Source organism: Arvicola amphibius, chromosome 14 (genome assembly GCF_903992535.2).
Source record: "Arvicola amphibius chromosome 14, mArvAmp1.2, whole genome shotgun sequence".
In the NCBI taxonomy this organism is placed as follows: Eukaryota; Metazoa; Chordata; class Mammalia; order Rodentia; family Cricetidae; genus Arvicola; species Arvicola amphibius.
The window spans coordinates 14,654,484-14,673,601 of record NC_052060.1 but is presented as its reverse complement, the minus strand read 5'-3'; the positions used below and the strand labels follow the sequence as shown (position 1 = coordinate 14,673,601).

General features: G+C 37.2%; 1 protein-coding gene across 2 annotated transcripts in view; it reads right to left on the bottom strand.

Moving 5' to 3' along the window:
• Window positions 1-19,118, bottom strand: part of Trim33 (tripartite motif containing 33) — a 98,325-nt gene that overhangs the window by 63,615 nt on the left and 15,592 nt on the right. The window lies entirely within an intron of this gene.

Sequence of the window (19,118 nt, the reverse complement as noted above, 5' to 3'; positions counted from 1 at the left end):
AGCCTGTAGAACCAGGCCTATCAACATTGCCTTTGACCAAGGGAAAATGATTTCAAACTTCTGCCTCCATAGCTTTAAAAGTATAAGGTATACGTGTTCCAAATCAACAAATTAGAAATAAACAATCATTCTATAAATTTTAGCTTGATACTTAATATAACTTATGCAACTGTGGGAGAAAGAGCAACCATGCTTTTACCTATTAGTGTTTCAATATCTATTAGAAAGGATAAACTAGCCAGGAGGTGGTGCACAACTTTATGTATTTAATGAAATTTTATTAAGCCACAAAGAAAAAGGAAGCTATTAAATCTGCAGGAAAATGGAAAATATATAAACAGAGGTAGCCCAGGCTCAGAAAGACAAATACTGCAGGTTCTCTCCCATATGCAGATCCTAGCTTCTAAATTTTATAGTACATTTAAACAAAGCACATAAATTTTAAATTAAATTGATGCAGTGATAAGCTAATTGTAAATGGTTGATGGAAAAGCTGTGTGTGTGTGTGTTTACATGGGAGTATATGTAGAGGTCAAGTAACTAAAAAGGAGCCCACAAGAGGGGGAATAAGGAAGCTTTGGCAGTAACAGCACAACACATATGCAATAAAATTAGAAATGAGAATAGACGGTATGGAAATTTAAGCAAGGATAGAGGAAAGAAGGTAAGAAAGGGTTAACCAAAACTATGGATGCATGAAAAAAGCCATGGGAAACAAGTACTCACATACATATATACAGGCAAATGCTTAACCCAGCCACAGAAGAAGCAAGATGTGACTACTGCCTCGCTGAATAAGGTACTGAGCCACGTGGATAACATAGACAAGAATAATGGGCTAATATAAGTTATAAAGGTTAATAAGAAGTCTGGGTTACTAGACCAATCAGTTTATAACTGATGTAGACCTCTGTGTGATTTCTTTGGGACGTAATGAGTGCGGGAACCGGGAAGGACAGAAAACTCAGACAACAGAATGGTACCCAACGTGGGGCAACCGCATCCACATAAAGCCTGAGAAAGCTTGGGAACTAATTCTAGACACAAAATAACAGCATTACGCATGGTTTCTTGGTAGCAGCAATTTCTCGGGTCTGTTCTGCTTGCTAGAGGCAAGCAAAAGCTCTCATTTAAGAGAGGCTTCCTGACTCAGCTTTAGCTGCAAAAACTTTATAGCCCTTTTAAGAGGCTCTGCCACAAAACACTTAAAAGGTGTTGATGAAAAGCTGACCACATGCTTTTTGGTTTTCAACCATAGCAGGAAAAAAGGTGCGCCACTTTTAAATGCTGGCTTTCTGGGCCGTCCTGCCAGCGCAAACTCTGATTCTTTCAGACAGGAGGTCCTGACTACAGAGCATTTGAGTATTGTTTGTGAGCAGACTGCTGCAGCTTGCTTGATGGCAGAGACCTTGAGATGCCATAGAGTTATGGCAATAAAAATGGCTCCACTGGTAAGTCCATGAGGCTGGAATCTCAGAAAGCTAAGAAATGGGCTGGATCCAGCCGTCAAAGCCACGGATTTAATCCTAGTCATATTGCTTAAAGACGCATGTGGTCAGAAAAAGAGAGATGTACAGTAAAGAGAGATTCAAAGACAAAGAAAACCTTTCAATGGTTTACAATGTATTAAAAAATATATGCAAGCTTGGGAGGGGGGGAAAGGTTAAAGTCTTTAAAATAAGAGAGTAGTTGGGAGTGGTTGGGTGTGGTGGCACACACCTTTAATACCAGCACTTGTGAGGCAGAGGCAGGTGGATCTCTGTGAGTTTAAGGACAGCTTGGCTTACAGAGTGAGTACCAGGACAGCTAAAGATACACAGAGAAACCCTGTCTCAAAAAGCCAAAAATTAAAAATAAAAGTAAAAGAAATAGAGATTAAAATAAAGCCACGTAAAGATAAAAAATACAGTCTGGATATTGTATGTTATTATGTTATCTTTAAATTGAGTGCTGAGGAAGGAGCAACAGCTGCCAAAAGATATTTATTTATAAATGCTGCTGAATTATTCCAAGATGGGTATTTTTAAAATACCTTGACTTCAAAATTGAAGTCAAAAGGTATGTTACTTTGGAGAAGAGGTTTTGTTTTTGTTTAAACAGAAAATGAGAGGCTGTGGATTCATTCTGAGTTAAGAAAAATCAGGTTTGATCAAGGAAGATCACCTGAGAAATTTCTGGTAGGAACAGATGGCTCAGATGTCTGAGTTCTACATCCAGAACAGATTCAAGACTGCTGCCTGAGATAATCAAGCCTCACAGGATACTCCAGTCATTACTTGATCACAATTTTAAATTTTCTTCAGGTCCCCATAAGAGTATCAATGCCCCCAACCAGCAGCAAGTAGCCTGGAAAACTATGCCCATATTCCCCCCCCCCCAAAAAAAATTGGACTATGGATATTTTCCTTTGCTTAGAATGTTGGTTACAAGTTGTTATGAATAATAGTCAGAAGAAATGCTAAACAAAGATTATTAGATTCAGAGTTGTTGTTGTTGTTGTTGTTGTTGTTGTTTTTAAGAAAAAAGAGGAGGAAATGCTGTGGGACTACGGTCTGTATCCTGTCAATTATAGTTTAAATAAACACTGATTGGCCAGTAGCCAGGCAGGAAGTATAGGTGGGACAATCAGACAGGAGGTGGAGGTAGGTCAGTGAGAACAGGAGAATTCTGGAAGAAAAAAGTCCTAGTCTGCAGTTGTGACCAAGCCACAGAAGAAGCAAGATGTGACTGCCTCACTGAATAAAGTACCAAGCCATGTGGCTAACATAGACAAGAATAATGGGCTAATATAAGTTACAAGAGTTAATAAGAAGTCTGGGTGACTAGGCCAATCAGTTTATAACTTAAAAAAAAAAATCTAAAAAGTAAGTTGCCAGGCATGGTGGCCAGCAACTTCTTTAATCCCAGTAGTTGGGAAACAGCAGCAGCAGAATTTCTGTGAATTCAATTAGAGGTTAAAAGTGCTTGCTGCTTTTGGAAATGACAGGACTCTTCAGAGAACAAGTGCTCACAAGTGCCTACAACTCCAGCTCCAGAGATCCAATGACCTATTCTGGTTTCTACAGAGCAGGCACCTATGTGTGTGTGTGTGTGTGTGTGTGTATATACACACACACACACACACACACACACACACACACACCTAAATAGATGTTTCTGAAAATTAAATTAAGAGGTTGAAGAGATGGAACAGTGATAAAGAGCATTTGTTGCTCTTACAGAGGACATGAATTTGGCTGCCAGCACCTACAACTTGTTCTGGGGAGTCCAATGCCTTTGGTCTCCTTAGGCACCTGCATACACCTGCACATACCCACACAAATATGCTCTTCATTTAAAAAGTAAACTAAATGTTTAAAGATAAATTAACTAGCTAAATTAAAAAGAACCGTGCTAGGGCAAATGGCTCAGAAGTTAAAAGCACTGGCTTTTCTCCGATAAAATGCGTTCAACTCACCCGCAGGGCATGTTAGAACCACCTGTAATTCCAGTTTCAGGTAACCTGATTCCTCATTCTGGCCTCTGCAGGCACATCATACACATGTTGCACAGACAAAACACCCATACACTTTAAATAATCTTTTTAAAAAATAAAGAAAAAATGCAGCAGAATCAAATGGACTCTCTAGCTAGGGCTAGAGAGTAAGTAAAATGCTTGCTTGAGAACCTGATCCCAACACATGCTTAAAAAGTCAGGCCTGGTGGTAGTTTGGTGGGGAAGAAGAGAGTAAGATGATCCCTGGGGTTTGCTGGCTAGCCAGATTGGCCTACCTGGTGATTTCCAGGTGATGAGGAAAAAAATCATCATTCTCTTAACATCTGTCTGCTGTTATCGTCATGCTAAACAATTTCTATAGAAAAGATCAGTGGCCCTCTTGCTTCAGGATCTAGCTATTATCCTTCTGTCTTCCCCCATCTCAACAGATAAATAGTTCTTCATGGCGCAGGCACATGCACACACAAACAGACACAGATACACACACACACACACACACACACACACTTTCTTTTTTAAAAAAGATAAACTATACAACTCCTGAAGGACTCACATGAGGTTCACATATACACAAAAACATAAATAAATGACATTATGATAATATAATATTTATAGTTAAGAAATTAGAAATTCTAAAAAAAATAAAAAAAATAAAAAAAATAAAAGAAAATAAAAAAAATAGAAATTCTAAATATTTTTCAAGTTTCTAAATGGTTAATTTTAATTGAAAGCTACATAATTATTCAAAATGAGAGAAAGATGTTTTAGTCGAATGGAACAAGTATGATTTAGGCAAATACTGTTTAAATAGCTTCTCAACTGAGGCGCCAGGAGGTAAGCAAGCCAATTCTAACAAGCAACTGTGACTACTAAAGAAGCAAAGGATGGAACATGGGCTGGGCAAGGCTGTAACTCAGCAGGAGAAAGCTTATCTAGCATACATAAGGTTAGGGCCCCAGCTTAGACACGGAACCTTTAAATATGTCAATATTTACACATCTAAAAGAAGAAAAGGAGTTCTAAGACACAAAAAGCAGCTTTCCAACATTTTCAAACTGAAGTGTATAAACATATAGCAAACTGCTTTCCCATTAATCATTTATAATTAGCTTCTCATCACTGCAGCAATTTACTTTTAAATATGTACCATACTTGACCAGCAGTTAGTTCTTTGTACAACCTAAAAATCTTTACTCAGAGCTAGATTTTCCTTCTGATATCTTTGAGTAGTTATTCCTCCCTACACTTGTAAGCCCTGTGTTCAACTGCCTGTCCCACAAAATAACAGAAGACAGAGATATCAGCATATGGAGAGCTGGAGATGAGAAGTGTTGAAAACTATGACAAAACAATTGGCAAAAAAAAAAAAAAAAGACAATAGCTAAGAGAAGCCAAATAAAAAACCATTACTTGATACAGGTGAAATTGGATGAGGGCTGGAGAGATGGCTCAGTGGTTAAGACCACAGGCTTACTCTTCCAGAGGACCCGGATTCAATTTCTAGCATCCTTATGGCAGCTTACAACCATCTGTGGTTCTAGTTTCATAATCTTTAATACTCTCTCCAGGCCTCTGAGCGAACTGTATGCACATGGTACACAAACATATATGCAGACACTCTTACACATAAAATAAATCTAAATAAAGAAAAGAAAATTAGAGGTGTAATACAGAAAACAATTTATGAACTGGCTCACATCTATATAATACCATATAGCAACATATGTTGAGATTATGATCATAAATATCCAGCAAATTCCCACAAGTCAGTTTTAGCACTATTCATGAAAATATCTACTGCAATTAGTTAGTTACATGGTAAGATATGTGCACACATTATCATATTGAGCCAAATTCTGATATCAAATATAATGAAATTAGATATTAGAGTAAATAACTACTAATATTCTTAATTTCACATGTTCTTTTTCAATGTGTGTGGTTGTTATGAGACAGGCAGGGTCTCTTTGTGTGTAGCCCTGGCTGTCCCGGAACTCACTCTGTAGACTAGGCTGGCCTCAAGATCTGCCTGCCTCTGCCTCCCAAATGCTGGGATTAAAGGTGTGAGATCAATCACCTGGCTAAATTTCATATATTCTTAAGGATCTATACATCTTCAAATTAAAATTTTAAAATCTTATGTAACCAGAAAACAATAAGTCAATATACAATAAAATTAATATTCGGCATCGTTTAAAATACACTACAAGTTTTTTCAATGGTAGAAGCCTATACACACACACACACACACACACACACACACACACACACTTCAAACAGTGATGCATAAAATTAAAGCAATTATAGATTGTTAACTATGTTTTTTAAAAGTGCAAGTTTAAAAAACAAAGTAGGACCAACAAAACCACTGTCCTGAGCCAGGCAGTGGTGGTGCACACTTTTAATCCCAGCACTTAGGAGGCAGAGGAAGGAAGATCTCTGAGTTCTAGGCCAGCCTGGTCTACGAAGTGAGTTCCAGGACAACCAAGACTGTTACACTGAGAGAAATCCTGTCTTGAAAAACCAAAACCATTATTGTAAATATTAGGACTCACATGCTGGAGAAAGAATGCCATGCTATGACAAGCAAGAGGCTCAACAGTTAAGAACACTGGCTGCTCCTCTGAAAAACCCAGGCTCATTCCCAGCACCAACATGGAGGACCACAACTGTCTGAAACTCCAATTCCAGGGGATCCAATGCCCTCTTCAGTTCTCATGGGTACTAAGCACACATGTGTTACATAGACATACATACAAATAAAGCATATACATAAATTAAAACATTTTAAAAGAATGCTATGATGTCCACATGTTCAAATACACATGCATGCTCACACACAAAACAAATGAACATATTTTTTTAAAAAATGTTTATGTAAAATAAAATCATAAGTCTAGTCTTTTGGGACAATGAGACAGGAAGACTGCTGAGTTTAAGGCAAGCCTAGGCTATAGAAGAAGATTCTATCTCAACCCCACCATAGAAGGACAAAACAAGATAATCCATGACAAATCTAGATCTCACCAATACCTAGCCACAAACCCAGTCCTACTAGAAGGAAAATACTAGAAGGAAAACTCCAACCCAAGGAAGGTGGCTACACCAACAAAAACACAGACAGTTGATGATCTCATTACAGCAAATCCAAAAGAAAAAATGCACAAATTAACATCACCAACGATGAAAACTAAATTAACAGGAGATAACAACCACTGGTCAATAGCTCTTAATATAAACAGACTCAACTCCCCTATAAAAAGGCACAAGCTAACAGATTGGATAAGAAAACAGAATCCATCCCTCTTCTGCATACAAGAAACGCATATCAACCTCAAAGACAGACATTGTCTCAGAGTAAAGGGTTGGGGGAAAATATACCAATCAAATGGACCTAAGAAGCAAGCGGGTTTAGCTATCTTAATATCTAACAAAATAGACTTCAAACTAAAATCAGTCAAAAGAGACAAAGAAGAACATTTCATATTAGTCACAGGAAAAATCCATCAAGAGGAAATTTCAAGACTGAACATCTATGCCCCAAATACAAGGGCACCCTCATATGTCAAAGAAACACTTCTAAAGCTGAAATCATATATTAAACCACACACACTCATAGTGGGAGTCTTAACACTCCCCTCTCACCACTGGACAGGTGAATTAGACAAAAATGAACAGAGAAATAAAATACATATTATGACTCAAAAGGACTTAACAGACATCTATAGAATATTCCATCCAAACACAAAAGAATATAACTTCTTCTCAGCACCTCATGGAACCTTCTCAAAAATTGACCACATACTCGGTAACAAAACAAGCCTCAACAAATACAAAAAAAAAATTGGAATAACCCAATGTACCTTATCAGATCACCATGCTTTAAAACTAGAAGTCAACAGCAATACCAATTCCAGAAAACCCACAAACACATGGAAATTAAACAATGCTCAGCTGAATGGGTCATCATCAATGGGTCAAGGAAGAAATAAAGGGGGAAATTAAAGACTTCCTAAAATTCAATGAAAATGACCACACAACATACCCAAATTTATGGGACACAATGAAAGCAGTGTTAAGAGGTGAGTTCATAGCACTAAATGCCTACATAAAGAAGATGGGAAAAATCCCACACTAGTGAATTAGCAGAACATTTGAAAACTTTAGAATAAAAAGCAAACTCACCTAAGAGAACTAGATGGCAGGAAATAAACTGATAGCTGAAATCAACAAAATAGAAACAAAAAAAAAAACAATACAAAGAACCAATGAGACAAAGAGTTGGTTCTTCGAGAAAATCAACAAAATAAACAAACCTTTATCCAAACTAACCAAAAGGCAGAGAGAGAATACCCAAATTAACAAAATCAGGAATGAAAAGGGGGACATGACAACACATACAGAGAAAATATAGAGGATCATCAGGTCATATATTGAAAACCTGTACTCCACAAAATTGGAAAACTTAAAGGAAATGGACAATTTCTGGATAAATATCACCAAAATTAAATTGAGACCAGATAAGCAAATTAAACAGACCTATAACTGCTGAAGAAATAGAAACCGTCATCAAAAGTCTCACAACCAAAAAAAGCCCAGGACCAGATGGTTTTAGCTCAGAATTCTACAAGACTATCAAAGAAGAACTAATGCCAATACTCCACAAATTATTCCACACAATAGAAGCAGAAGAAACATTGCCAAACTCTTTTTATGAGGCTACAATTACTCTGATACCCAAACCACAGAAAGACAATACTAAGAAAGAGAATTACAGACCAGTCTCACTCATGAACATTGATGCAAAAATACTCAATAAAATACTAGCAAATCGAATCAAAGAAAACATCAGAACCATCATCCACCATGACCAAGTCAGCTTCATCTGGCAGGTGCAGGGATGGCTCAACATACAAAAATCTGTCAACCTAATCCACAATATAAACAAACTGAAAAATAAAAACCACGTGATCATCTCATTAGATGCCGAAAAAGCATTTGACAAAATACAACATCCCTTCATGATAAAGGTCTTGGAGAGAGCAGGGATACAAGGAACATACCTAAACATAATTAAGGCAATATACAGCAAGCCAACAGCCAACATAAAACTAAATGGAGAGAAACTCCTAGCGATTCCACTGAAATCAGCAACAAGACAAGATTGTCCACTCTCTCCATATCTATTCAATATAGTTCTTGAGGTCCTAGCTAGAGGAATAAGACACCAAAGGGAGATCAAGGGGATACAAATTGAAAAAGAAGTCAAACTCTTACTGTTTGCTGATGATATGATAGTTTACATAAGTGATCCCAAAAATTCTACCAAGAAAATTCTACAACTCATAAACACTTTCAGTAATATAGCAGGATCCAAGATTAACTCAAAAAAATAAGTAGCTCTCCTGTACACAGATGATAAATGGGCTAGAGAAGAATCAGAGAATCAACACCCTTTCACAATAGCCACAAATAGCACAAAATATCTGAGTAACTCTAACAAAACAAGTAAAAGATTTGTATGACAAGAACTTTAAATCTTTGAAGAAAGAAACTGAAGACACCAGAAAGTAGAAAGACCTTCCATGCTCTTATGTAGGAAGAATTAACACAGTAAAAATGGCAATCTTACTAAAAAGCAATCTACAGATTCAATACAATGCTCATCAAAATCCCAGCAAAATTCTTCAAAGACCTCAAAAGAACGATACTCAACTTCATTTGGAAAAGCAAAAAACTCAGGATAGCCAAAACAATCCTGGGCAATAAAAGAACTTCTGGAGGCATCACAATCCCTGACTTCAAACTCTACTACAGAGCTACAGTACTGAAAACAGTCTAGTATTGGCATAAGAACAGACAGGAGGACCAATGGAACCGAACAGAAGACCTGGATATCAATCCACTTATCTTCAAAAACCTGATCTTTGATAAAGAAGCAAAAAATATCAAATGGAAAAAAAAAGAAAGCATATTTAACAAGTGGTGCTGGTATAACTAGATAACAACATGTAGAAAATGAAAATAGACCAATATCTATCACCATGCACAAAACACAAATCCAAATGGATCAAAGACCTCAACATAAAGCCAGTCACACTGAACCTTACAGAAGAGAAAGTGGGAAGTACACTTGAACGCATTGGCACAGGGAACCACTTCCTAAATATAACCCCAGCAGCACAGACACTGAGAAAAACAATTAATAAATGGGACCTCATGAAACTAAAAAGCTTCTGTAAAGCAAAGGACACGGTCAACAAGACAAAACGACAGCCTACAGAATGGGAAAAGATTTCACCAACTCCACATCAGACAGAGGTTTGATCTCCAAAATATACAAAGAACTCAAGAAATTGGACACCAAAAGATCACATAATCCAATAAAAAAAAAATGGAGTACAGACCTAAAAGAGAACTCTCAACAGAGGAATCTAAAATGGCTGAAAGACACTTAAGGAAATGTTTGACATCCTTAGTCATTCAGAGAAATGCAAATCAAAACAACTCTGAGATTCCATCTTACACCTGCAAGAATGGCCAAGATTAAAAACACTGATGACAACTTATGCTGGAGAGGATGTGGGGAAAAGGGAACACTCTGCATTGCTGGTGGAAATGCAAGCTGGTACAAGCCCTTTGGATGTCAGTGTGGCGATTTCTCAGAAAATTAGGAAACAACCTTCCTCAAGACCCAGCAATACCACTTTTGGGCATATATCCAAAGGATGCTCAATTGTGCCACAAGGACATGTGCTCACTATGTTCATAGCAACTTTGTTTGTCATAGCCAGAACCTGGAAACAACTTAAATGCCCATCGACCAAAAATGGATAAGGAAAATGTGGTGCATTTACACAATGGAATACTACACAGCAGAAAAAAATTACATCTTGAATTTTGCACGAAAACGGATGGAGCTAGAAGACATTATTTTGAAAAGTGAGGTAACCCCAACACAGAAAGACAATTATCACATGCACTCACTCATAGGTGGTTTTTTAACATAAAGCAATGAAAGCCAGCCTACAAACCACAATCCCAGAGAACTTAGACAACAATGAGGACACTAAGTGAGACTTACATAGATCTAATCTACATGGGAAGTAGAAAGTAGAGAAAGACAAGATCTCAGTTACTTGGGAGCATGGGGACCTTGGGGGAGGATTGAAGGGAGTAGGGATGAGGCAGGGAGGGGAGCAGAGAAAAATGTAGAGCTCAATAAATATCAATTAAAATGTATATAAAACAAGATTCTATCTCAACCCAAAGCAAAATCAAACCAATAGTAAAAGATTTCAGCTACTAACCCAAGAATGATTTTTAAGGAGGAGGAGGATTTGGTCAAGTGTTCAGTGGAAGGGGGTATAAAGGAGAAAATTCCATAGAAATACATTATGTATGTACAAAATAGTGAAAAACTGTTAATGTTTATTTTTAAATGATTTCTGTATTTCTACAAAAACATTTATTATATAGTCCTTCACATAAAGTTTGGTGCAATTTTTCACTAACATAGGCAGAAATTATACCTCATAGCAAGAAATTTCAAGATAGCTCTTAAAATATTCAATTCCAAATTACAGAAATCCAGAGTCTAATGATATAGTCACAGGACACAGGGCTCATGTTTGCTTGCCTATATAAACTTATAAACATATATAAACAACTATATTTTTTTCTCTTTATGTAAGAAGGTATTGAACTGAACAGACCCAATGAACTGAGGACCCATATGACTGCTAGGATCCAATGCATCTGCTTATTCTCTGACTCCCCTTTAGGTCTTGTACTAAGAGACTTAGTTAAGAGAAGATCAAGAGAGGCCTATCCTAACCCCGTTTGGTTTGTACTAGCCAACCAGGAATAGTGAGGATCTGTTATTCTTGGAACCCAACATTTAATTTGAAAATGTAGTCAGTATAGGGCAACTGAAACAAAGTAGCCTGTCTACCATGGTCTGCTGGCTCACCACTGACCAATAACTACAAAGTCATGCACCAACTTGATCCTGTAAAGGGAGTAAACTCATGAATAAGCAAAGAACAAGTACACCCCATTTAAGGAGATTCGGTAACTTGAGGGAAGCCAAGCTGAACAATCTGAATAGGCGAGGAAATTCCTACTAAGGCAAAACTAATGGAAGAAACAAAAGAAAATCTGAGATGGGGGAAAAAGGAAAAAGAAAAGTAGAGGAGGAAACAGAAGAAAGAGGAGCTTTTTTAAAAATCAAAAAAGGAAGGAGAGACTACAGTGGTGATGGTGGCATCATAATTAAAAACACTCAGAGAAATTCAATTAAAAGGAAAAGCTCTGCAAGAATGAAATAAATTGATTTCTACATTTTAAAACCTGGATGTCATTAAAATAGAAAAGCAACAGAAGTAAACTACTCAGGAAGGTCAAATTACAAAGCACAACTATAGAAGACTCAAAAACAGAAAAATAAACTATATAATTAAGGAAACAAAGTAAAAAAACAATCTTCAGGATGAGAAAAAGATTTGCAAATTAATCATTTGAGTAGAAATTAATAGTCAGGATATACACAAAACAACAGCAAACACCAGTAGTAGTTATAATCCAAGCTAAAAATGGGCAAATAGATAAGAATGAAGCTCAGAAAGAGTGATAGCCTAGTGTGTAATCAGTCCCTATCACAACAAATGAAATGGAAAAGTGATCTGGATACTTCTCAAGACATACAGATGGTCAGCAACTATATAAAAACTGTTCAAGGATGAGCAAGGTGGCTCAGCATGTAAAAATATTTGCTGCAAGCCCAATGGCCTGAATTCAATCCTTGTGACCCACATTTGTACACATGTGCAAGTATATGTGCATATACATATGCACACACACACACACACACACACACAGTATCATGAAAAATTTCCATCACTGATAACAAAGAAATATAAACCAACACCACTACAATGAGTTATGCTCTTACTCCAGTTGGAACAGCTATTATTAAAAAGACAATAAATAACAAATGCTGTTGGGGAAGCAAAAGAGTCTTAGGCACTGTTGGTGAGAATGTAGAATTAGCACAGCAATTTATACAACAGTATGGAGGTTCTGAAAAACTAAAATAACAGTTCTTTATAATTCAGCTATCCCATTATTGGGTATATATTCAAAGGAAATGAAATCAGCATGCTTCTAGAGATATCTGAAAATTCCCTTTGTCTACTGTATCAGTAGTAACAAACATATAGAGTAAAACAAGGTTTCCATCAATAAGTGAATAGATTTTTAAAATGTGGTAAATACACATAAACACATATCACATACAAACAAAAGGAAACATTATTCATCCATATTAATTAATTAAATTATACAAGGTAGTTCAGCTGGTAAAGGTACTTGCTGTGCAAACCAGCCCTAAATTTGACCCACTGAACCCACACTTAGACAGAATGTAAGCATTTTTAAAATACTAGTATAGATAAAGAACTCAGAAAATTAAATGCCCAAAATAAAATCACAATAACCAAGTGCATTGAACAGACAGCTCTCTAAAGAAATAAAAATAGCCCACAATATACTTAAAATAAATTTTTCATCATCTTTAACAATCAGGGAAATAAAAATCAGAATTATATCAAAAGACTGGAGCACTGGTGGTGCACCTTTATTCCCAGCACTCAGACTCTGAGTCTGAGGCCAGTCTGTTCTTCAGAGAGTTTCAAGACAGTCGGAGCTACATAGTAAAATCCTGTCTTGAGAAAATTAAAATAAACAAATTATATCCAAAGGCTGGGGAGACAGTGATTAAAGTGTTTATCCTGTAGTGTGAAGACTGAAGTTCAAGTCCTTTGAACACATGTAAATGCCAGGTGGTGAGGTGGACACTGAAGCTGTCTGTCATTCCAGCCTCTAAAGGATCCCCAGAGCAAGCTGGCTAGCAAGATTAGTGAGTTCTGGGTTGGACTGAGAGATCCTGCTTCAATGAATAAGGTGGAAGAGCCATCAAGGATTTCTGACATCAATCTTGGACACCCATATGCATGTGTAGTCCTACTCAAACATGGAAAAAAAGAAAAAGAAATAAAGACCTACATTGACATTCCATCACACCTCAAGCATAACTGACTACCATCAAGAAAACAAACAACAGGGCTGGAGAGATGGCTCAGAGGTTAAGAGCACTGCCTGCTCTTCCAAAGGTCCTGAGTTCAATTCCCAGCAACCACACGGTGGCTCACAACCATCTGTAATGGGGTCTGGTGCCCTCTTCTGGCCAGCAGACATACACACAGACAGAATATTGTATACATAATAAATAAATAAATAAATTTTTAAAAGAAAACAAACAACAAATGAAGAAGATAGGGGACTTTTATTAGAATATGAATATAGGTTTCTTTTCCAGAACGTCTTAATATAAAAGTGGTAAATGTGAGATTGTTTTTATTAAGGCTGTCATATAAATATAATGAAGGATATATGTTTGATATACTATAATGAAGAATATACGTTTGTTATACTAAATTTATTTTTCATGAGAATTGCAGAAGGATCCCATCATCACTAACAAACAGTAACATTTGGGATATGGGTAAGTTTACTCTGTGTAACAGAAGAGCTATGTAGCTTTACCAGAGAGCTACCTAGTCTCTTGTGTCTTGAAAAATTCTTAATTGCTTTTTAGCTAGACAAACTATACTTTAAATTTAAAAAGTTAAGTCCAAATCAGGTATGGAGGTACAAGCCTTTACTCCCAGAACACAAGAGACAGATGAAAGAAGATATCTGAGCATTCAAGGCTAGCCTCATCTACATAGTCATTCCAGAATAGTCAGGACTACTTACAGAACTTGTCTCAAACAAAACTAAACTAAACTTAAAAAAAAAAAAAAAAAAAAAAGAACTGAAAATGGATCAGCAGTTGTTCTTCCAAGTACATCCAGTATGTTCTTCTGGTCTCACATGTACTGCCCGCACATAGTGCAGACATGCACCTAGGCAAAACACCCATACACATTAAAGGTAAAAAAATAAATTTAAAGATTATATTTTCATATACTTTGTCAATGTTGAGACAGGCTAATTTTGCTCAACATTAGATCACTGCTAATAGATAACACATTTTGTTATGAATGCTATGGAGTTTGAAATTTTAATATTTGGTGAGTATAGAAGCTAAAATCAGTACTGTCATAAAAAAGGCAAAACTACATTTAAAATCTGTTCATTAGATCACTAGACTCCATGTTTACAACAAAAATATGTTATATCTGCAATATAATGGTACACATATCTGACAAATGCAACATCTACAAATGTCATAATTTCTTCAGGGTATAGATGTAAATTTATGAGTTACAGAAAATAAGTCTTACATAATTTATACAAAATAAGGTAGAACATAACTGAAATGCTTATATGGATTTTCATACTTTATTATCAAAGCAACTAGACTTTCTCAAAATGTTACTCTACTTTTAATAAAATTTTTAAAAGACTAAGCTTGAAAGACAAAAATTAAATTTTTTTCTGTCAGATTTCGTCATGCTTTTAACAAAATTGGAGCTCACTTAAATTTCTCTTTCAAGACTGGAAATCAGTTTGCAATGAAAAGCAAGTATCGCTCTTGCAAACAACTTGAGTTTGGTTCCCAGCACTTATGTCAGGCAGCTTATAACTGCTTCTCCAGTTCCAATGAGATAAGACATCTTTTGCCTCTTCAGGTCAGTACACACACTTATGCACACACATACCACATCCTTAAATTTTTGCTTAGGCTGAGGTCTGTGTACATGTGCATTCACAAGGGAGCAAGTGCCCAAAATTGTATGCATGCATGTGGAGTTGAGCTTGCCTGTGCGTGGGTGTGTGGAGAACAGAGGTCAACATCAAATGTCTTCCTTAATTACATTCTACCTTTTCTTTCTGATTTTTTAGAGAGGGTTTCTCTGTAGTTATTGGAGCCTGTCCTGGAACTAGCTCTTATAGACCAGGCTGGCCTCGAACTCACAGAGATCCGCCTGCCTCTGCCACCCGGGTGCTGGGATTAAAGGCATGATAAAGGTAGAACCGCCTGGCCGTTCTACCTTATTTCTATGAGACAAGGTCTCTCACTGACTTAAACAAGTCTAATTTCAGTGACGAAGGACAGCTGAAATCAAAATCGATAGCTAACAAGTAATGTCTTCAGAAACAACTAGTTTTTTGAGATGGTCTCACTATATAGCCCAGTCTGGCATAGAAATTGTCAATCCTCCTGCCTCATCCTTACATGTAATCACAGGTATGCCATCACATTCAGCCTAAAATTTCTATTACTTGCTCCACATAGCAAAGCATCAGCAAAAACAAAAGTTGCAGATGATATTTTATATAGAACAAACATTAAGAAACTAGCTGAGCTGGAGAAAATGCTCAGTTGTTAAGAATGCCTACTGAATTTGCAGAGCTCCATTCCCAGCATCCATACGGAGTGACTCACAACCACCTGCAACTACAGCTCTAGGGATATTTCTGCCCTCTATGTGCACTATGTGCACACACGCATACAGACACACACAGACAGACACACATTAATTTAAAAAACAAATCTTTAACTCAGAAGGCAGAAACAGGCGTATCTCTCTATGTAAGTTACAGGCCAGATAGGGCTACAATGTGAGACTCTGTTCCAAAGAAACTAGCCAAAACACTACTTAAAATCATAATAAATCATAAAATCATAAATAAAAATGTAATCTTAAGAAACCTCTCCTACTATCAAAATAATGAAAGCAACATTCTAGGTGAACACACCCATTTTTGTGTTTTGGGTCAAAGTCAAATAGCCAAAAAGACGTTTTTTGTGGTTTTGGTCAAACGCAGGTCAAGAACTACATACATTATCATCCCCAAGAAGGTACAGCTACAAATATTTCTTATCCTACCCATGTTTGAATTTCAAATCCAAAGCCAAGGCAGTGTAGCCAGAGATCTGGAGCTTCCTTCTTGCCCCAATCCCAACTCCCAGTGCAAAGATTCTGTCCCAAGCACTGCAGACCAAAAGATAATGAGACAGCTCACCTGTAGGACGAAGAATTCATTCCAGGAAAGTCAAGCCAATGAAGTCAATAGCTATGGCTTCCCTCTTCTCTTCAACATCCTGCTGATGTCATCTGAGAACTAAGCCACAGTTCCTGTCTAGCACTCCAGAGCAGAGGCTCAAAATCTGCCCAGGTGGCTGAGATGGCTCAGTGGGTAAAGTCAAATGTGAAGACCTTTATTCGAATTTCCAGAACACGTTAAAACCAAGTGTGTAACAATCACAGCGTTACTACAGCAAGATGGGAGGCAGAGACAGAAGAATCCCTGAAAATCTGTAGGCCAGCTAGACTTGCATATTCATTCAGTGACAAAACAGACAGACACTAGTCACAAAAAGGTGGAAAGCAAGGACAGATATCCACGGTTGACTTGTCCTTGTCCTCTGATCTTCATGCACATGCAGTGGGGCCTGTAAAAAACAATGTGCACATGCACATACACAAAGAGATCTGCTCAGGGAAAAGGAAGGCCATAAGAACATAGAACTACCAAGCTCTTCCCAAAAAACTGACTTCATTTGGAACAAAACAGAAAATTTCAGGCCTAAAAACAATAAATTCTGGTAACAAACAGTTAAGATGAAGATGACAACTCTACAGAACAAATGAAACCAAAGTTGACAAGACAGGTCACTAAAAAGCATACTCCTCCTCTGGGCAGAACACTGTCTCTAAGATTAACCTAAAAAGCACAGAGGCGAGGATGATAAGACTTTCCTAAAATGACTTCCTGAAGTCACTAAACAAAATTCAGTAAGTAACAACTGACGGTACTAGAAGTGAGAATCATCAGTACTTGGGAAGGCAGAAATATTCAAGGTCATCCCTGGCTACAAAGTAAGTTCTAGGCCAACTGGGGGCTACATGAGTCCCTGTCTCAAAAAATTTAACCAAAGCAAATAAATGAAGGTAGCAATGTTAGAAGAGGAACATATCGATTCATGAGAAATAAAATAAACCAAAATGGTAGTATGAATCCAACTCTACCAATAAGAGCATTGAGTATGAATGGATTAAACAACAAAAGGCAGACAGTGGTACTTGGGTCACAACTCAGTGGTAACTTAAAACAAGCTCAATTCAAGTCCCAGGACAGATGGACAAAGATTTTTAAAAATTAGATTAAAAACAAGAATAAGATCTGACTGTATGTTGTAAATGAAAGACAGTTTACACTCAAATATGCAAACACAATCAAAGCAGAAGGGTGAGAAAAGAATTTATCATGCAAGCAACAAGGGGAGAAAGGTGTACACATGCCTAGAGAGATGGTTCAGTAGCTAATAGCTATCTGCTCTTCCAGAGGACCTGGGTCTGAGTCCCAGTACCTACATGGTGGCTCATAACTCTCCATAATTCCATTTTCAGATTTGACACACTCTTCTGTACTCTGGGAACACCAGGCACACAACTGGTTCACAGATTAGAGAGAGACAAAACACCCATGCCCATAAAATTTAAAAAGAAAGCTGGAGTAGCTGTATTAAGATAGAAATAATGACTCTCTAAAGATATACAAAAAAAATCTATTCCAGTTTAAAAATCAATACATTAATTTTAATGCAGTAAGCTGGGGGGTGAGCACATATTTAGCACACATGAACCCAAAGGTTCAGTCCCTCGAATGGCTGGACAGACAAGATTATGGGTCAGATGCACTGACATACAGATATCAACATATATCTATATGTAGTGAAAAAAAAAGTTAAGGGACCCAGAAAATCCTTTAAAAACAAGGTAGTGTTGTAGGGAGGGATGACTCTGCATCAAAATTCTTACAGAGGACCTGGGGTCAGTTCCTGGTACCAACATAGTGGCTCACAACCTCCGAGTCTACAAGTAAGGTTTGTTTTTACAGTGCTGGGGAATGAACACCCAGGGTCTTGTGGTCAGCGAGGCATGTCCCCTTCCAATGAGCTACATCTCAATTAAAAAAATATCAGACCAAACAGTCTTCAGAGAAGTATTTCCATTTACATTGACTTTATTTGCACTGACAACTCATTAAGTAGGAAAGTTCTCTCTATAAGGCTGCCTGTAAATAAAAATTAACAAATACTGAACTACTACCCTGTAAGAAATGCGACATAGGTTTCTACAAAGTTCTGGTCACATCTTCATCTACCATTTATTACAGTGTTATGCTACGCAATCTTCTGTTGAAGACACTTTTTAATACATACTGTTGGCCCAATGACACTGAATCCACAGAATTCTGAAACTTTAAGATGTGGGGTGTCTTTTCCTTTTTATTATTTTTTTAAGATGTGTGGTGTCTTTTTCCCTTTTTTATTTTATGTGTATGGATGTTTTGCCTGGATGCCTGCGTACCTTGAATGTGCCTCATTTTTAACCATAGAGGCAAGAAGAGGGTTTTGGGTCCCCTAGAACCGTAATTACAGAGAGTTGTAAACTACCATGTAGGTGCTAGAATCAAACCTGGGTCCTCTGGAAGGGTAACAAGTGCTTTAACAGATGAGTCACCCCTCCAAGCTTTAGTCTTCTTGCCTGAACAAAGCCTCTACTACTTTCTAAACACACACACACACACACACACACACACACAC